Source organism: Notolepis coatsorum (assembly GCF_963971535.1).
Source record: "Notolepis coatsorum genome assembly, chromosome: 11".
NCBI classification, from domain to species: domain Eukaryota; kingdom Metazoa; phylum Chordata; class Actinopteri; order Aulopiformes; family Paralepididae; genus Notolepis; species Notolepis coatsorum.
In genome coordinates, this window is record NC_140175.1 from 9,422,139 (window position 1) to 9,444,623 (window position 22,485).

Sequence of the window (22,485 nt, forward strand, 5' to 3'; positions counted from 1 at the left end):
AGCCGGCGCGCCAGTGACGTCACTAGCCGGAGAGCCAGCAGCGCCACTGTCTACACCAAACCGAGCGTAGAAGGTGTTGAGCTTGTCCGCGAGGGAGGCGTCGTCGCTCCCCATTGACGGGGCGCTGACTTTATAGTCAGTTATTGACTTCAGTCCCTGCCATAATCCTCTTGTGTCGTTTTGTGCCATTTGTGTCTCCAGTTTGTCAGCATATGTCCTCTTAGCAAGTTTGACTGCTTTGCGTAGAGTATAGACTGAAGCCTTATACTCCTCCATGTTTCCTGACTCTCTACCCAGGTTGTAGGCGGTGGTACGAGAGTTCAGAGCTGCTCTAATAGTGCTCTAATGTCTCTATGTAAACAAAGTATACAAACTGAAAGTGCATTCCTCACAGTATCAAAAACAAATAAATAAGCTACTGAAACAAGTTCCACACAGTAACAAACAGTCATTTTACAGAACAAAGGATTAATTATATTACTTATAATAATCCATATAAATGACAGTGAGTGAACCCTTTTTTCCACTAAACTAAAGCATTGAGGTTTCAAACTTTCAATTGTTTTTGTTTTTTCTCAAAGAGAGAGATATTGTCTGCTCTGAGAGTGGAGACCACTAGTCACCACCACTAACTTGTGTTTCAGAAACCTTGTTTAAATATGCTGATACTAACGCATATACATGTGAAAAAGTAGAGCCAGGTACTAATATCTAATTGTGTGCCCAGGTAAACGAGAAGCCATTCTTCCTGTTTTCAATTATCAATATTAAGCCCAAATGCCAGTGATGTATATCCAGGAGAGGTCATATTCCACGTGGAGTGAACTCCTATTGAGCGGAGCATGTAACGCCTTACTTTTATACATAATAAAGTACCTTTGACCTAATGAGGAACTAAATGTTAACAAAGTATATAGAACAAATATTATTCACTTGATAGTTTTTGAATTCGAGGTAAACAGATGGATAGGTGTTTACTGAATGTGTCATTAGGAAGTGAAGTAGAAGCCATTCTGGATGGATTTCAGGTCATCCGGTCTGAGACTTGAGTGACGATAATCAATAGTTTAACATCAAATTCCTCAATGGGTGCTTAATCATGATTATTATGCCCTCTAAAGTAAATGTTACTGTATTTATAAAGGACCTTTCAATACAGTTAAGTAACAAAAGAGCTTCCCAAATCAAAATAAAAACAGGACTTTACACATTAAGAAAATGCCTGCAGGTTGTTTTAAAAATGAAATCAAACTTTATTTATATAGGGCCTTTTGTGCAAGATTAAAATACAAAAGTGCTTAACGAAGAAGTCATCAAATAAATGCAACACAATAATTGAAATGGGAATAAAACAACAACAAATAACTAGTGGTAATGAAGTAATGAATTAGATAAGAGCTAATAAAATAGCATGGTGAGACAGAGACTCTGACCGCTATGAGGGCCGTCTCTGTGGAGTGACCAGTCCTGAAGCCTGACTGATTAGGGTCTAGGAGGTCATTCTGTAAGAGATAATCAGAAGGTTGGTTGGATACAGCACGTTCAAGTGATTTAGAAAGGAAGGAGAGAGGGGGGGCAGGTGGCGCACGGAGATTACGTTCGTCACCAACACCGGGAGACACTAGGATTCGCCTGTTCGAATCCAGCTCCCGGCGTTGCTATCAGCTTGGCTGGCCTCTCACACTGATACAATTGGCTGTATCAGGGGGTGGGAAAGCTGAAGGGTGGGTCCTGGGCGTTGTGGACAGCGACCCCTACAGTTCGGTCTGGGCGCCTGCTCAGCGAGGGTTGGAACTGAGGAGAGATAGTGTGGCCTCCCACACGCTACACTCTCCCCGGTGAGAACCTGCGCGGCCAGGTTGGCCTGCCCCAGGCTGCACATGCGTCGGAGGAAAGCATGTGACAGTCTCCGGTCTCCCGGACCAACAGTAGGGGAAAGTACGCAACAACCAGGAAGGGTGGGATGGGAGAAAAATCGGGAAAAAAAGGAGGGGAAGAAAGATTAAAAAAAAACAAAAAAAGGAAGGAGAGAAGAGAGACAGGATGATAGTTGTCTATGACGTTGGGGTTCAGGGTTGTTTTTATGAGCGGTGTGACTCTGGCTTGTTTCAGGGAGGTGGAAACCAGACCGTACCAAAGTAGTGCCAGACCGAATCACCCACGTCATTAGTTTAACCATTTATTATAATGCAGAATAAATGTCAATGGTAATAGTTATTCTTGGTGAGGTGGTTCTACTCTTAGGGGTGCTCCCTGCTGCAAGAGAGATTAAAGCATAAGGTTTAATGTTGCTCCATATGAGTAGACCTTTAGGCCGTGGTGGGACATCTTAAATCCAAATGAAAACCTATAGCGAGCTGAAAGGTCCCACTCTATCCTTCCTCATAATAACTATATGGCTGAACACAGCTCTTCTGCTCAACGTTGACACTCTGAGCCTCCAGATGTGTTCTGCACAATTTCCACTAGAGGGCAGAATGTCCCCATGTATCACCTGAACGTCACTCCTTACAGTGATACAGGTATAAAGACACTATTGTAATAGTAGCTGCTCTAGGGACGTGTTGGCACAGGGTGAATGAAAGTGATGGTGAGCAGAGAAGAGTCACGGGCAGATGACTGGTCAGGTTTGAAGACAGGAGAGTTCCACTTGTGGGTTTTATTCATCACGGAAATGTGTGTGTGTGTGTGCTGCAACAGACAGAAAGATTTATCAATTAATGGATACAACTCATAATCTCACTCTTAAATGCAATAGTTATAGGCAAATTAGGTAGGTAACGTTTCTACAGCCAGACTGTTTACATTAACACTATCAGTGCCTACCTTGTTTACCTTTTTACCCCGTTGAATGCCATCATCCACTTCAATGTTAGCGCTAAAAACGCCTAATCTATGTTTTAAATTATGGCTGTGTCTAATCTGCCCGTCGCTTATCAATGACTTGTTTGCAGTCAACATTGTCGAAACGGATTGTTTATTCGGGTTCATTTTCGTTTTATAGCATTTTGAAAAGCCCTCGTTTTCAAGGAAAATATAAAGATTCTGTGATAAAAGACATTTACTGGAATATTCTAGAATACACAAAAACATTGTAATTTTTCGGCCTATTTATGAATCGTTTTCAAATAAACGCTAGATTATCGATAGTATATGTGTACGTATGCACGCTATAGAGGCGATCTGAAAACTCTATTATCTTATTTCCTCATCAGCGATCACAGCCAAACAGCCACATCACACATAGGGCAAACGCTGAAATCTCAGTGAAAACAGGTCTGATTATCCTAAGACTGGTAAAATAGATTCCTTACCCAAGATCAGATGTTATCCAAAAAGATTATTCCAATTCCTGATCGCCATTCCAAATATCGATCACGCTTATTGATTGATTATTGGCTGCTGTAAATATATATTCCAGGCTGATTTCCGTCTCGCGATCAGATCCCTCTTGATCAGACGTCTCGCCAGCACAATGGAGCCAGTTGGCTCCACCTCTACAGATCTACAGATCCCAGGTCAGTCTAATCGACTGACCTGCAGTTACACAGGGATAGACGATAGGGGGCGCTTTTTTCCCGAGGAGCTGCTGTACCAACGGGAGACTCGGTTGATGAAATATGAATTCAGATCGCTAATAAAAAATTAAAACTATAATTGTCGTCCCTGGCACTCAAAGTGTTAAGGAGCTTTTAACTCGCTTCTCTGGTACTAAACCGTTATCAAAGGACAAGTTAAACAAAACACATGTGTTATCGGTCACCGTCAACTCCTCCGTGCAAACTTTGAAACTTCTGACTTTGAACCCGATTATGAACCAGATCAAGCAGCTTTGTTGTGAGTCGGAGCAGAGACATTAACACTTTGATTGCCACGCCCGAGTTTTCTCGGGTTTACCCCCCGCGGGTTGAATGCCCAACCCGAGAATATTCGTATTTTCTCCTTTTTTTTTATTGGCGATCTGAAATCATATTGCATCAAGCAAGCCTACCGTTGGATATCCAGGCGCTCCCGGCGCTCAGATGTGAAAAAAGCGCCCCCTATCGTCTCCCTGATGGTAATTCACCCTTTTAGATTGAACTCAATGTAAATGGCTGAGAAAAAAGAACCCGCCCTCCACATTGTACTTCTCACTCATGCAACCGGTGTCTACCAGCGTCATGCTGGCCTCTCGGAGTGGCGGGGAATATCTGTTATACAGTATACATGGTTGATCACTAAAATGAGCGATTTTTTCGAATGCCGATCAGGAATTGGAATAAACCATTTGGGTACCATCTGATCTCAGGTAAGGTATCTGTTACAAGTCTAAGGATAATCTGACTCGTTTTCATGGAGATATAAGCGTTTCCCATATGTGTCCCCCAGGCTGTTTCACTCTGCGCCCCGTCAGGAAATAGGATAATCGTAAACAAGACGAAAGTCTTTCTCTGGTCTGCATCCCCTTAACACTTTAACTGCCGAAAACGCCGGAACTCGTCATTCCCCGTCATGCTCAAGTTGCCGAGGACGCCGGAACTCGTCTTTGATATCAATATTTCAAAAATCTGTGATCGGAATCATATTTCCCCTCTGCAGCCTTCACACACAGTTCTGATCTCCTCTCAATCCTCTAGCGGTTCAAGAGCGCCATCTGGTGGCCGATCGGCAGATCGAAAAACCGGATGTCAACCTTTGAACCGGCAGGACTCACTCCATATGTGGTCCGGGCACTTGCTAATGTTAGAGAGACTCAGTCTTCACACAGTGAACATCGATCGGTGGAAATAACTCGAAAAAACAACATGATTTGGACGTATATACTATTATACAACCTAAAAATAGATCCGGTATTTCGACATCCCATAATTGAAAACTGTCAACTCCACGCTGATCGCCCAACGGACCGAGGAGACTGGGGTGAGTTTTAGCGTTATATTCTAACGTGTTCTTTACTAACTGCTATGATGAACATATGACCCACATTAGATGAATGGTATAACGTTGCCCACGGAATTATAAACGCCCCCTCGCCCATCCGGTCAACATCAGATGACGTGTAGTAAATTCTAGAAGTACGTCCAATTGAATTTTTTGATCTCGCACAGATTCCTACCGAACTGTATTTCATCATCAATATAATGCATTTGGGGCTATAAATCACGTTCTGGAGAAAGCTGCAGAAAGAGATGAAAACATACTTATACTTTAGACCATATTTTAGGATGAATATGTGAATGAAAAAGTTTAACGTTGCTACACCATGAACAATACATATAGGACCTTGAATGGGCCCTAATAATGGCAATCTAGCAATAGAATTTAAAAAGTTATAGCCCTGCAAAGAAGGGGAACTTCTCCATGTTAAATAGAGCTGGCAACGGATGGTATATCATGAATTTAACCTTAGGCAATCAAAGTGTTAACAATTGTGTGTATTGAGCCGTACTGTATTGTACCCATTCTGCAATCTGTTAATTAATGTAATCAATCAATCAATCAATTGCGATCTTGCATTACTTGCGGTCAATAGAAAATAATACGCTCCTTGAGCTCACCCTCTGAACTCACCCCTCTCTCCTGAACTCACCCCCTCTCTCCTGAACTCACCCCTCTCTCCTGAACTCAGCCCCTCTCTCCTGAACTCACCCCCTCTCTCCTGAGCTCACCCCCTCTCTCCTGAACTCACCCCCTCTCTCCTGAGCTCACCCCCTCTCTCCTGAACTCACCCCATCTCTCCTGAACTCACCCCCTCTCTCCTGAGTATACAGTACTGTTACCCATAGATCGTAACAGAGAATACATATGATGGGGAGGAGACTGTACATTAGGAGACTGTACACAAAGTGACGTCAGACTACACCTCCCTATTTAGGAGCAAATTGTTTGCATGATTAAAAACGATGGTTCAAACATCCGTTCGAAAAACCCTTGCGAATGTTCGAATCCCAAAAACAGGCTTGGGGACAGCTCTAACTGGAGCTGAGCTGAATGTGTTAAAATAGACATAAAAAAGTGAAGGATTGGACTTTGTGAGCTAACTGTAATACAATGTTATTTTTTTACAATCATTTACATAACATCTTAAGAAATTACTGGGAATGGGAACTGACAAAAAAGGTGGAGATTTTTAGGTGAAGCACAAATTATTATATTATATTATATATTAAATTATATTTTTAAAACATCCCCCACTGTGTGTCAGTGGTCAGTGGACACAGATGAAAACATATTAGCATTAGGTGACAGCGCACCTGACCAGATGAAAACATATTAGGTGACAGCGCACCTGACCAGATGAAATCATATTAGGTGACAGCGCACCTGACCAGATGAAATCATATTAGGTGACGGCGCACCTGACCAGATCAAAACATATTAGGTGACAGCGCACCTGATCAGATCAAAACATATTAGGTGACAGTGCACCTAACCAGATCAAAACATATTAGGTGAAGGTGACAAGGAAGCCACAGACTCATACCCCCCCGACACTCAACTAACCGCCTCGGACAGTCCTTCATACCAGTGGCCATCAGGCTCCACAACAGTGGGCAGGGACTGCTGCCAGACATTGACCTAGAACTAATAGGAACCCAAGTAGGACAATAACACTACCTTATGCATACTGTACCTTATGTGGATACTGTGATACTGTGAATAATGAATAATGTATATTTCAGTTAGTTAGATAGTAAATGATAACACTACCTTATGCATACTGCACCTTATGTGACATTGTGAAAATGTATTTCAGTTAGGCCCCGTTTAGACGGAAACGCTAGAAGGTGAATCCGCAAAAATATTTTTTCAGATGTGCCTTTCGTTTATACGGAAACGGCGTTTTTACGGGGTGAAACCGTAAAAAAGTGAGACCACCTTCCAGGGTGGAATTCCTAGAAACGGTAAACCTTTGCGCTCTCGTTTAAACTGTCAAACCGCATAAAACGGTGACGAAAGGGTCGTCAAGGCTCTCGTCGCGCCTACTGCTTACATCACAGGCATGCGCCAGTAGCCTAGAAGCGTAAACAAAGCATGTCTGATTCTATCCATGGCGATCACCTGAAGGCTACATTGGCAGTACTTTTAAATACACAAGAATCTGTCCCGTGGCTATCACAACTATTATGACTGGACCCACTGTCTGTGAGTGACTCTGCTTTGGTCCAATCACATTCCCCACCCACACTCTGCGAATCAGAGCTAGATGGCTTACCAGTGCTAATAATGTTCCGCAGCAGCATTAGAAGACTCATCGATACTTTATCTTCAACCATCAGCCATGCCAGATGTTCATGCATAAAACCAATACTTGTCCTGTATGAACAGCCTAGTACCAGGCGTGCCGCTTTATTCTGAGCAACCTGCAACTTTTTTAAATTCGATTTTGTAGCTGACGACCAGATAACAGGGCAATATTCTAAATGAGACACAACCAAAGAATGAATAACAGATTTCATTATGGAGGGAGTGATAAAAGCAGAACATTTCCTAGTCATAAAAATTTCTCTACCCATTTTAATGACAATATTATTTATATGTTCACTTGTTCAATTTGTGTGGTGCCAATTGACAGTTTTAATTGAGGATGCATGCCCAACATGTGTCTAGATCCAAGCACAATGGCGCTATGATGCCTGAATTACCCCAAGGGGATCAATAAAGGAATATCTTATCTTATCTTAAAAGGAAAGATGAAATGACCTACCTGGATTCCATCCTATAGAGGCAAATCTTTCCTGTGACAAAATGGGATCCAATGTAATAAAACTAAGCCAACCAACGAACTAGATTCCTGTACCGGATCTCCTCTCTGGTAAACAAGAATACCTTGAAGACTCTAACAGGAGCACTCATTCAAGGGTACTACGACTATGCTTGCACCTCATGGTACCAAAGCACCTCAAAGGCACTAAAAACAAGATTACAAACATCACAAAACAAACTGGTCAGACTACTGCTTGACCTTACTCCTAAAACCCACCTCACCCCTGCCCACTTTGACAACCTAGGATGGCTTAGAGTAGACGACAGAGTACAGCAACTTGCAATGGGCCTGGTCTACAAGATGCACTACACGACCAAGGTACCCATGTACATGTCGAAATACTTCCCAAAGGTCAGTGAATACCACGACCACAACACCAGAGGGAGTTCCACAAATCATGTTCAACCCAGATAAAATCATTTAAAAAGTTTAAAAAAAATAATAAAAAAATTATAACTTTTTTTAATAAAAGAAAAATCGTCATAACTTAGAAATGAGATTGCATAGGTCTATGAATCGATATCGCGATTCTGTTTTGATTAATTGCCCAGCCCTACTGTACAGTAAGTTAGCTTGGTGATCATCATTGTGATGTAGGCTAAGCTGGCTAGCTACTGTTGGCATAAGCTTTTACAAACACTGTACTTACTTTTTCATCCACAACTTTTTTTCTGATCCAGATGCATACCGTAATTCCTCTAATAGTAACCCCGGCTTGTATTTGTTTCAACTGTAGCGGGTACCAGGCTTGTATTAGGAGGAGGCCTGTATAATATATATTTTCAAACGGATCATAATGAATAAATCAACATTTTGTGTCAGTTTGAACCCAGTAAAATGTACTGGGTTCATTTATTGAAACCAAGTACTGTATGAAATAGTAAACCGTGCAATTACAGGTGGTCACTGGTCATTTCAACGTTTTCAAAGTGAAATCAAGTAACTAGCTCAGTATGCAGCTCAGTATATTAGTAACCCGGCTTGTATTAGGAGGCCGGCTTATAATTGCTTAGCTCAAGAGCGCACCCGGCCATTAATAGAGACCCGGCTTGTATTTGAGACCCGGTTACTATTAGAGGAATTACGGTAAGTCCACTTCTTCATGTTGCTCAGTTGCTGGTTTATACTTCGGTCCTAATGTTGGCGCAAAGTTTAATTTAGCCTACTGTGTTGTTATAGCTGTACAGCTTACTAAACTACTAGCTTGCTCTTTCAATGCTGCCTTGCACACAGTCAAACCAGTCCAGCTGCAGTTCCGTAGGTTAGGTTTAACTGGGGCCAATCTCAAGTTTCTCAAGTTTCTTTATTAGTTGTCATACAGAAGTACAGAATACTTTTATACAAAATGCTTCTTTCTGTTACATTTTGTATAAAAGTATTCTGTACTTCTGTATGACAACTAATAAAGAAACTTGAGAAACTTGAGATTGGCCCCAGCTAAACCTAACCTATGGAACTGCAGCTGGACTGTTTTGACTGTGCAATGCAGCAATCTCTGATTGGATTTGAAGGTTGTCAATCATTCAACCCGCGTTCGTGGGTGGCTGAGGCAAATCTGCACAGGCAGTGCTTAGATGACTCAAATAGCCTATTTTGATTGGATAATAGAATGAAAAGAACTGCCTGTGCAGTGAAAGTTTCACTTAGTGATTGACAGCTAGCCATGACTGACTGCAGCTCTGACCAAAGAGCTCAGAGCTGTCACTTTTGGCAATTTTTGAAGAAAAAAAAATTCACTGGATTTTTTTTTACAGAGGAAAACATTTCTAATATTTTTTTTTTATAATAATAATAATAAAAAAAATATATATAATTATATATATATATATGTAAATTAATAATAATTATGAATTATGAGTGAATTTGTGTTTCACGTGTTGTCATAGAGAAACCTCCACTGTGGTAAAGGTAACGCTTAAAATGTATTATTGCAGCGGCAAAAGGCGCAGTGAAAATGTTGGGTGCACCTAAATTATGTGCTGTGCACCTAAATGAAAAAGTTGCAACCAATGTAAAAAGTTAGTCTGGAGCCCTGGTCTGTGATCAGTACATAACTATCCTACATGTCTGTGATCAATACTATCCTACATGTCTGTGATCAATACATAGAACTATCCTACATGTCTGTAATCGATACATAGAACTATCCTACATGTCTGTGATCAATACATAGAACTATCCTACCTGTCTGTGATCAATACATAGAACTATCCTACATGTCTGTAATCGATACATAGAACTATCCTACATGTCTGTGATCAATACATAGAACTATCCTACCTGTCTGTGATCAATACATAGAACTATCCTACATGTCTGTGATCAATACATAGAACTATCCTACATGTCTGTAATCGATACATAGAACTATCCTACATGTCTGTGATCAATACATAGAACTATCCTACCTGTCTGTGATCAATACATAGAACTATCCTACATGTCTGTAATCAATACATAGAACTATCCTATGTCTGTGATCAATACATAGAACTATCCTATGTCTGTGATCAATACTAGAACTATCCTACCTGTCTGTACTTTTTACTGTTGCATGGTTTGGAGAGCTAGGAGGCAACATTACGCTCTAGCCTAAAGCTAACATTTCCTTTTTTTCCATTTTAAACCTTTATTTCAACTTGTTAGGAAGTGGCGGTTTCCCTCATGTAGATTAGATTAGCTGTCATTATACAGCACAAGTACAGTACAACAAAAAGAAGTTTGGCAGATGTAGGCTATTGTCGGTACATTATGAACCACGACATGAAGGTATCTTTTTCTCTTCACCTGCTGTAATTTAGCCTTCAGTTTTTTGGCAAATAATCCACTGCGTCCACCATGATTCATTTGTTTTGTGCATCTTTGTGTCGACGTCTATAGAAACCCCTGATGGATTGTCCAGACGTCCACACGCTTCCCATCACCCGTGGCAACAAGGATGGTCTGCTGGACATAGATGAACTTACCAGAGGTGATCATTTTACCACTTCATTTACATTCTTTACATTCTTTAAAGTAATTTTGTTAATTTTTATCATTCCTAAATACCTCATGGATGTCAATCAATCTACATTTTATTACGGACTCATGGTCCATATAAAAGACTATACATAGAATAAATTACATATAAAAGCACCATAAAAAACATAGTTTAAAAGATAAGTCTTGCATAAAGACAACGGTCTCTGGTGGGGTTGAAGGACAAAACCAAGATGATCTCATTTACCTGGCAAATACATTTCTACATACAATCTCTTAAGGCAGCTTGGGATGGAAGTCCTGCAGCCACACACATCTTACTTGCACTACACCACCCTCACTGACACCCCCCACTGTGTTACATTAACACACCCTACTGGACTATATACTTGTCCACTGTATTGTTACTCTTTCTAATTAGTGTATATAATTGTATAATTGACCACATCTGCCCAGTTGCACAGCCCTGGCCTATTCCTATTCCTATTACATTTTACTTATAATTATACTATATCTATTGTGCTATATTTAGTTATTTAGTTTATATCTCATATAATTGTATTCAACCTCTTACAGTCGTACAGCCCTGGCCTATATTTTATTTCATAAATATATTATTCGATTGTGCTTAAAGGGGAACTCCAACATTTTGGGAAATTAGCTTATTTAACATCTTCCCTGGAGTTAGACAAGAAGATACATAACTTTTTTGTCTCTGTGCGTGCATTTAGCTTTGGGAATAGACGCTCCGTTAGCATAGCTTAGCTTCATCACTGGAAGTGAGGCAGATCCGTAGCCTTACAGTGCCTTACAGTGTATTGCAAGGTCTGACATTGACCAAACTTGATATGCATGACCTTGGTGGACTCTAGGTCAACTCCTGAAAAGGGGGTCAATGTCAGACTTTGCAATCAAAAGTTAGGGGGCTAATAACCCTTGCCATAATTTCAGTGCGCCCCCTAACTTTTGATTGCAAGGTCTGACATTGACCCCCTTTTCAGGAGTTGACCTAGAGCCCACCAAGGTCATGCATATCAAATTTGGTCAATGTCAGACCTTACAATACACTGTAAGGCACTGTAAGGCTACGGATCTGCCTCACTTCCAGTGATGAAGCTAAGCTATGCTAACGGAGCGTCTATTCCCAAAGCTAAATGCACGCACAGAGACAAAAAAGGTATGCATCTTCTTGTCTAACTCCAGGGAAGATGTTAAATAAGCTAATTTCCCAAAATGTTGGAGTTCCCCTTTAACTCATTCAGCGCCGGGGATTAGACGGGCCCTGTTGTAGCTAGGCCAACGCTTTAAAAGATGAGAGTGCGTCACCTTGTTTGCAGGGCTATATTATAGCTATGGATACAATACTATGGCCCATTTGACATCAAATATCTATCGCTCACTATGTGAAAAAGAATAAATTTTTTCATCCATACGTTCCTGTGTTATAAGTGGTTTTACAATGGTCTGGGGTCATTCCTGAAATGCTCAGGAATAGCCTTCTGCGTTTATTATACTATAACCGTTGCCGTTTCTTGCCTGGACCCGCTACTATTCTCAAATCAAATAGTTTTTTGATGCTTTGATCGTCACCAACGGCATACGTTGTGGAGTAACGTTACACACTCGCGTTCGGATCAAGGTGAAGACATGGTTGGATCAATGCAAGATTGATATCATATAGCCCTTACTTTGACTAGGATGTACCCCAAAAAGAATATTCCAATTATCTGATCGCGATTCCAAGTATTGATGTCCATCGTCGCCAACATTATCCATCACACATCATGCATCGGGAGCATTTGACACTTCTCAATCCGACCGGTATAACTGCTCCACTTGCCCAAAAAGAAGCTGACCCGGAGACATTTGATCGACGCACAGGCCAAGATACAAGGTTTCAAAGGGTGCTAGATACCGCCATCTAGCTGGATGCGGCCGGTATTGCACTTTGGCGATCTCAGACTCATTCCTTATGGTAACGCCAAGGTCCCCGGATGAATAATGAATAAAAATATCGAATAAACGACCAAAACCCGAGATATCTCTGGTCTGGCGCCCAACCGCTGGCGAGTTAACCCGACGTATCTCGGGTTTGGCGCCCAACGTGTTAACGTAGCTCATATATCATTTTTTTTTAATTGATCTTTTTCCCCCTCCATTTTCCTCCGATTTTCTCCCATCCCAATGTTAGTTGTATGCCAATTCCCAATCCCCTTCCTGGTCGCTGCGCACTTACCCCCCACAGTCGGATCATCTGGGAGAGTGGAGGCTATCACGTGCTTCCTCCGACACACGTCCAGCCAATCAACCGCTTCTATTCACCTGGCAGTGCGGAGCCTCCCTGAGAGGGCGTAGCGTGTGGAAGGATCACACTATCCCACTCAGGTCCTATCCGCGCTTAGCAGGCGCCCCGACCGAACTGTAGGAGTCGCTGTTTACAACGACCCGGACCCACCCCGCCAGCTTCTCCCACCCTCTAATACAGCCAATTGTATTAGTGTGAACGGCCAGCCAAGCTGGTGACAACCCCGGAGCTGTGAGCTGGATTCGAACAGAGCTAAACCTATATTTTATAGTATAGCTATTGGTCTAATAACGGGGTCGAGTCTCAGTGACAAAAACAGATAATTTTTTCATCCGTACATTTCCGTTTTATACTGTTTTGAATATAAATATAGTTTGGGTGCTTCTGAGTAATTCCAGGGAAAAGACGCGAAAACAGTTTTTGTGTAATTCAATAAACACGTAATTTTTCGCCTGATTATCGGATCTTCCTGAAATCAACGCTAGATCATAATTATTATCCTTCCTCATGCACGCATGCCAGGGCCGCCTCAAGGGGCGTGCGAGCAGTGCGGTCGCACAGGGCCTCGCGGGGAAGGGGGCCTCGTGAGAGAAAAAATAAAAGAATAATAATACTTGTTAACAATCACTTTCCATCACAGACCTAAAATCTAGTTTTGCTTACATGCTTATATAATTCACATTAGACACGTTTGTAGAATGTGTCTGACTTATGGGCTCTGCAGATATACTATTGGAGCTCTGCGGCTCTGCAGATACACTATTGGAGCTCTGCAGCTCTGCAGGTACACAGGGCCTCGCATTCCCCCCCCCCCCCCCCCCCCCCCCCCCCAGACACAGAGACGGCGTCGATCGGGGTAGAAATAAATATCAGATCAACGCAAGCTTTCATATAATGTCCTTACCTGGGCCCTCATTCATCAACGTGTTCTACGCACAGATCTGTGCTTACCCTGTGCGTACGATCATTTCTAAGCAAAGAGTGGGATTCATCAATTTCGATTTGAACTTGACTCCGTGCTTACATCTACGCACAGGTCAGACCAGGCGTACCTGACGCCCAGTGGTAGAATATATTATTACAACAAGGAAATGAGCTTCTGTGCATAATAACACTGGCACGTTCTGTACGAACCGTAGTTCATTATAGTTCATTGTAAAATAGCAACAGTAGTGTAATTATGGTCAAAACCCTATAAATAGCATTTGGAATAATAGATCTTTCTCTCAGAATGAATGCAGCATGGTTTATATAGCGTTATCGGAATATACGGGGTGTAGGCTACTGACTGACTGCGCTCCGCGTAGCTTGATTGATTGATTGATTGAAAAGTTTATTAACAGATTGCAGAATGGGTACAGTACAGTACAGCTCAGTACATACAATTGTTAATTGGGGATGCAGACCAACTTTCGTCTTGTTTACATCAGGGTCCCCCATTTTCAATTCATCATAAATCATAAAGCCCAACTCGTTATTATTTTGCGCACAGACCGCCGAAACACGGGAACGTTTTGATTATATTTAAAAGGCTTTACGTTAAACGAAACAAGTGGAATTTCGAAGCTGTAAGCAGAATAAGTCATATGAATATAGTGTTCTTCCCCCTTTTTACTGTATAAGAAAGAATAGAAAACGCATTGCAATGACACCATGCAGATAGTGGACAGACTATATGATGGGATTCAAGTTCGCGTTTTTGTTGCTCATAGGCATGCTGTCAGAGTATGATATCTTAATCAAACATTCTAGAACATTTGTCGTCACAGATCATGTCCTAATAGAACATAGGCTATGGCATGGATCGTGATATTGTGTGGACTGTTATTATTACTGTACACCGGTACCACCCATTGTGACAACAGCCTTGTGAGTCCCGCACACAAACATGATGGAATTCAAGTTCATGGCAGGCTACATCATACATGCAGTGAGATTCATTGTTCTTGTATATGCTCTCGTATTAGGGCTGGGCGATATGGCCTAAATATGATATCACGATATTTTCTGACCTTTCGGCGATACACGATACGCATCACGATGTTTTTCTTTTTTTCCCCAAACAATTCATTATGAGGCTTACCAAGACAGTATTTGAGTTTGCAAGCTAACATTAAAGACAAAATAAAATACCCATGCATTTAGCATTTTTATATTATATATTAGATTTAGATTATTGGATTATTAGATTATATATTGCATATATTTAGCAATGAGATATTATATGATTTAGATATGAAATATGATGAATTGAAAATGGGGGACCCTGATGTAAACAAGACGAAAGTCTTTCTCTGGTCTGCATCCTCCAGTCCACTGTTGACTGTTGTTGTATTGAGCTGTACTGTATTGTACCTATGCTGCAATCTGTTAATAACGTTTATATTCATTCAGTCGGCAAACAGAATCATTTTGATTGACAGTCGCGTCTGCCAATTACGTCACATCGCTTGCACCCGCCCTGCTGTTCTTAGCACCAATCGGCAAGCGCGTATTAATTTTTTACTTCCGCCATTGGAGAGCTCAATGAAAATAACAATGGCAGCCGTAGCTCGCCGCGGCCGACGTTTAGCTTTTAGCTCTGCAGAAGGACTAAACGACTGGAGGCATAATGATTTTACTGCAACGGATGTTATAATAAAAGCCTTTCCATACATCTGTCTGATTGAAAACGTTATTAACAGACCGCAGAATGGGCACAACGGAGTCAGCACGGGCTGAGATATGAACGGCTAATGCTTGCTATATCTAGGTCGACCTCGGTCGTTGCTATGTAAATACGCTGATGTTATTGAAAGTGTAACTATATAACGTCAATGCCACAAAACGAATGCCTTTGTTATCATAAGTAGTAACTTTTGATGCAGTAGTGTGTGTGTGGGGCGGCGCTGTTCAAAAGTGTCAACGTGTGGACCAGATTGACGCAACACAAGCCTCTTGGGCAAAACATCACGATATCCACGATACGTTTAAAAAGTGTATCGTTAATGAACTGTACCCGATATTTATATAATATCGTCATATCGCCCAGCCCTATCTCGTATTATATTGTTTATATAGGCTACCCAATACTGACATCAAAATAGATTGTAGTATGCCTCTAGAAATCATATGCAGCAGGTAGAAAATTGACAGAAGATCCATCGCGATTTGGAATAGAATTGAGGAGAACTTTAATCCCTGGGTATTATCAAACAACACGGGAAAAGGCAGTCATATTCCAGCGCGGTCTTTATTAGCCGACAACAAAATAGATGCCTCTAAAAATCATATAGCCAATCGAACACAACTAATAAAGGCATTCATATTACAGCACGGTTATAATGACACACAACCAACGCCAAACAGTGGTCAACGAACGGTCTTTATTAGTATTTTGAGCTGTCCAGGCAGAATTGCAGCAATGGTCTTAGGGAGCCGTTGATATCTGACATCACCGTTTACAAATCCGCCTTTTATTTATCCCATAATACGCGATAGTGTCTTCTTGGTTCGACAGCAGTGAATTGTCCGTGGAGTTTCTCAGAGTTCCGCTCGGGTCAGTCCATCATTTCACATCCCATGGGGGGTGTTTCCTCACTTTCATGACCATATATGGATAATCATGCACGAGCATTGACGGTAGAACAAAGTGGTATTCATCAACACGGAGGAGCATAGAGCCTGCGTACGCACGGTGTGATGAATCCCGACTTCCCTGTGCGTACACTAGTTCTACATTCCGTGCTTACGTGTGGAAATAGAACATTTCTACGCACACAATTGATGAATGAGGGCCCTGGTCTCTGATGTAATGGAAAAAAAAGAATCCAAATATCTGATTGCCATTCCAGTTATCCACAGCGATCCTGTCTCCGACGTTGTTGGGCATTGCACTTCAACGTGCGGGTGGGGTCAGTAGTCAACCATCCCTACAAGCGTGTGTTTTGCCGGAGTGTTTAGGACCTGCCCCCATGCCGCAGCTCGGTATAGAAAATAAACAAACCCGTTTCTAACAGGGTGCAATAATGGCCGGTATAAGAGGGCGGTATAAGACCGTCTGCCAGCTCAGACACATTCAGTACAGCATACACAAGGTGCCCCGCTGAATTATGAATGACAAAAGCGAATAAAAGAAATACCGTGCGAAAAACGTAGATCTACGTTTCCGGCACTCAACGATCCGGTGACAGAAACGTAGTTCTATGTTAACGGCACCGGATGTGTTAATATCTGTCCGCTAATGTCGCACCAGTAACGTCCAAAGCAAATTCCTTGTATGTGAAAAGTACATGGCAATAAAGACCATTCTGAATATGTATGTATATAGTTGTGTATATATATGTGCGCGGATGTATGTACCGTAATTCCTTTAATAGTAACCGGGTCTCAAATACAAGCCGGGTCTCTATTAATGGCCAGGTGCGCTCTTGAGCTAAGCAATTATAAGCCGGCCTCCTAATACAAGCCGGGTTACTAATATACTGAGCTGCATACTGAGCTAGTTACTTGATTTCACTTTGAAAACGTTGAAATGACCAGTGACCACCTGTAATTGCACTGTTTACTATTTCATACAGTACTTGGTTTCAATAAATGAACCCAGTACATTTTACTGGGTTCAAACTGACACAAAATGTTGATTTATTCATTATGATCCGTTTGAAAATTTGAAATATAGCCCTCCCTCTTATACAGGCCTCCTCCTAATACAAGCCTGGTACCCGCTACAGTTGAAACAAATACAAGCCGGGGTTACTATTAGAGGAATTACGGTATATTTGTATGTGTATATATTGATATGTGGGACTTCGGACCCCAGGAAGACTAGCTGGTGCCATTGGCATCAGCTAATGGGGATCCTTTTTAATAAACAAATAAAAATATGACTGTTCCCTCAGTTTCAGAAAAGGACACAGACTGGTTTGTAATCCAAGGTTATGAGGAGCTTGGAGAGAAAAGTGGAGCTAAACTACAGACGAGACTCTTGGAAATCCCGCTCAAGAGATTGTCAGCGGTAAGATGGGGAAGAAAATATTACATTGGGAGTTGTTTTGCATAATCCATTTGCCGATTTGAGACAAAAACCTTTACATAAATTATGATAAAAATATAGATATACCGTATTAATTTAAAAAAAAATATTATAATTGCTTGCCTAGTCTCGTTCTTGGCTGGGTCTTGTTTAACTAGGCTTGCCTAGTCTTGTTCTTGACTGGGTCTTGCTTAACTAGGCTTGCCTAGTCTTGTTCTTGCCTGGGTCTTGCTTAACTAAGCTTGCCTAATCTTGTTCTTGGCTGGGTCTTGCTTAACTAGGCTTGCCTAGTCTTGTTCTTGGCTGGGTCTTGCTTAACTAGACTTGCCTAGTCTCGTTCTTGGCTTGGTCCTGCTTAACTAGGCTTGCCTAGTCTCGTTCTTGGCTGGGTTTTGCTTAACTAGACTTGCCTAGTCTTGTTCCTGGCTGAGTTGGGCTTGACTGGGTGTCTGTTTGTAGCCTAATGTCTCTTAGCGAGAGAGATAGGTGTGGAGAGAGACACTAACCAAACACACTGCAGCACAGTTTGACACTGGTCTTGGTTGATCAGGTGGAGAGCATTAGAGAATCTGTTTGACACTGTGGTATTGGTTGATCAGGTGGAGAACATTAGTCTGTTTGACACTGTGGTCTTGGTTGATCAGGTAGAGAGCATTAATAATAATAATAATAATAATTATTATAAACTTTATTTATATAGAATAGAATAGAATGATCTTTATTGTCATTGTTAAAATGTTACAACAAAATTTTAAATGCAGCCCTAGGTGCTAGCCGTCACACAGTCCTAGATCATAAAAACACAGTCCTAAACACAGTATTAAATATAAAACAAGAGTAAGGCATAATAGACATAACATAAACAGGGGGGTATAAAAGATAATTGCACTATCCCTTAGTGTTGTGTGTGTGTGCATGTGTGTGTGTGCATGGGGGGGGGGGGGGTGCAGGCAGATTGTTGTTTAAAATTTTAGTTGAGTTTAGTTCACATATGGCCCTGGGATAGAAACTAAACTTCAGTCTGTTAGTCCGGGTGGGTATATCGCTGAAACGCCTGCCCGAGCGCAGCCGTATGAGGTGTTTGTTGCCAGGGTGGTGGTGTGCTTTGCATCTTCGCCATTCCTTTACGCCCACGTCGCGTTAAAGACAGAAATTGGTTTGGAGCGGGGCGCCCATCCGTGCCGTGATGTGACCAACGAGACACAGCACATACACATTCCACACAGAGAGGCTTCGATCGCAGGAAAAAAAAATATCGGATCAACGCAAGATTGGTAATATATAGTCCTTGTCTTTGATGTAATGCAAAAAGAATAATCCAATTATCTGATCGCCATTCCAAATACTGGTCGCGGTAGTCTGTCCCACGTTATCCAGCATTGCACATGAACGGGCGGGCGGATTAACTCGTCGAGGCATCCGTGGTGACCGCTTGTCTTGCCGGAGTATTTAGACCCCGCCCGCACGCTGCAGCTCGGCCGAGAAAACAAACTACATAGTTTCAAATGGAGTGCAATAGCGGCCGCAAGACCATATTTAGTCATCATTTTCGTTGACAAAATTAACACTGGATGTATGCCGCTCCCGCCATATATCCAATCAATTAAGATCTATAAGTTATTTCTAAGGACCTTGGCCGCTGAGGTTAAAGGGTGGGGAAGGATTTATCCATTGCGGGGTCTAATACCAGGTTAAAATCACCACCAATTATAAGCTCCGAGGGGGTGCATGTCACTTTAAGAAAAAGGTTCACATAGAAGTTAGGGTCATCTTGGTTTGGACCATATACATTATCTTAACTGCCACCGACCCGGCCCGGGACGGTTTAACGATTCGGGACACATCAGTAAAACGGAGTAGGTAGATCACTATGGCTCAGGGGAGGCTGCCTTCATCTGGTCGGCGTTGGAGTGTACGGTGAGCCTGTTCGATCTCAATGGATTGCCCGGTGTCTAGGTCTACTATTTTCTGGAGCCATACTTGTACGACAGCGATAGCGTTTTTACCCTCCACACCTTCCGGGAAGACTGCCAGTCTTAGGTTCCGTCTTCTCTCTCTGTTTTCCAAATCGTCAAGCTTTTCTTTCAGACCGCTGACTTCGTCCTCTGTATTTTTATTATGTTCGCTGAGGTCTTGTTGTAGGGAGTTGAGGCTATCACTATAGCTAGCATGCACTTCTTCTATTTCCTTAACACGGTGCCCTAGCGCCCGGTTGTCACTGATGAGACTTTGCACCGAGACATTTAGAGAGTTCAACTTGAGTTCCATCAAGGTTTGTATTCTGTCGAATACTTTTTCCAGTTCCCCAAGAAACCATGCCGGCGGGGTTTCACTGCTAGCCTCGGTGTTAGCTAACATATTAGCCAGAGAGTCAGCTAGAGAGTTGGCTCCTTGTGGTTTCACGCTAATGCTAGCACCACCGTTGGGCGATGCAGTCGGCTTCTTGCATTTATCTTACTTCGCTTCAGGTTTTTTGGGTGGCATTTCTTTGTTAGCGATGTGGTTAATAATATTCACCAGCGTGAGTTATCATATACTTACGCTAAAAGATACGTCAGAGTTTTGTGTAGGAGCCCGTTCCACTACGTCCTTCCTCTACGCCGCCATCTTCATTCAGGCAACTGCACGTTGGGTTTTATCTCAGTATTTTATTAATGTTGGCCAGTTTTAAATAACCGCCCTTGGAGCAGATTTACTTTTACTTTTTTTTTTTTTTATCCACTTTCTTTCCCATTTTTCTATATTTTCTCCCATCCCAATTTCGTATCATCCAATTCAACCCTCCCCTGTCACGGACGCTGTTTCTTGCCTCCCACAAGCCGGCTGCAATGTGGACTAAGTCATACATAGCACAAGTCCCCTCCGGTACTTGAGGTAACAGCAGTCGCATCTTTTCACCTGCGCAGCTCGATCTCTCAGTGGCGAGGAGTAACGCGTGGGAGGCTCACGCTGCCCCCGACACTTCCTGATTATACTGCGCAGGCGCACCAACCGACCTGTAGAAGTCGCTGTCCACAACGCCCGATCCCCACCCATCAGTTTCCCACCCCCTAATACGGCCAATGTGTATTAGTACGGACGACCAGCTAAACTGAAAGCAAATGTGGAGCGCTGGGCTCGAACTGACGAGCCCAGCGTCTCCAGCATTTCGTGGCGAGTGCCTTGCCCACTACGCCACGTAGCCGCCCCAGATTTACTTTTACTTTTATGCTCCAAACTACATTCGGAGCATAAAACATTTTTAGAACTTGACAAATACAAACTGAACTAAATTAACTAAAATATTGTGAAAACATAAATCAATTCAAATCTAGACTAAAAAAATACAAGATACAAGAGTTTTATTTGTCACGGCATACAAGTATACAATGAAATGCGGGGGGTCTTGCCCGCAACGATGTGCATAATACAATAGTAATATATAATAAGAATCCAATAGAACGACATTGTGCAATAACAAGTAAACAAAGTAGGGCATATCGGTATCTGTACATGAGTTATTTACAGAGCATGGTAGGACATGCTAGGTCCTGTGGTAGTGCAATACACTGTTAGCTACGGATGAGGTACTGGGTCTTTATGTACACTGCTATACAATGCTATATTTTACAATCTCAAGCTATACTATACTATTCTTAAAGTGACCTTTCCTTCTGTAAAGTGACCATAAGTGTGAGCGTGTGCAGCATGAGTGTGTGTGTGCTCATGTTAAAGTGGCTGCTAGTGTGTGAGCGTGTACAAGTGTGTGTTGTGTGTGTGCTCATGTGTGCTTGTGCGTGGAGAGTTCAGTGTTCAAGGCTCTGATGGCCTGGGGGAAGAAGCTGAGCCAGGGGCGGAGCTATAGGCGCGGCAGGGGAGGCAGCTGCCTTAGGGCCCGCCCACCGTCTGGCGGGAGGGGGGGCCCGGGCCCCGGTCCCCCCTCCGGCCCCGGGCCCAGGCCCGGGACTGAATGGAGTTGCCGTTCGCGTGTGGGACTGGATCGAACACAACTGGTGGTAACGGCAACTGGGACTGGTGCGTTTGTTTTGATTCTAGGCTCCTCCCGTTTTGCCAGTACTGTGGTACGAGTACGACTGATAGCGTGTGGTTTAGGAACAGGGCGTTTTGCACAAATCCAGCGCTCCCTTTCCTTGGCTGTGACGTAGCCACGTAAATCTCACAAGCAGCGCGGAGGTGCCACGTTCACGTTACGTGGGAAGAATCGGAAGAAACAGCTTCCGACTGGGAAAAACCATTCACGTCAGCCTCCTAATTGTAATTCCTACTAGGACATATGGGATTTTTTATAGACCCCGATATCTCCCACTTCGCGTCACGAATTGCGGAAGTATGGATGTGGGCGTTTTGATCGAGTCAATGCGTGAAGGCTTCCTAGTTGTAGCAACGAGATGTCCTCTGGTTCTTCCGCTTCTTCCCAGTAACGTGAACGCGGCATGGTGC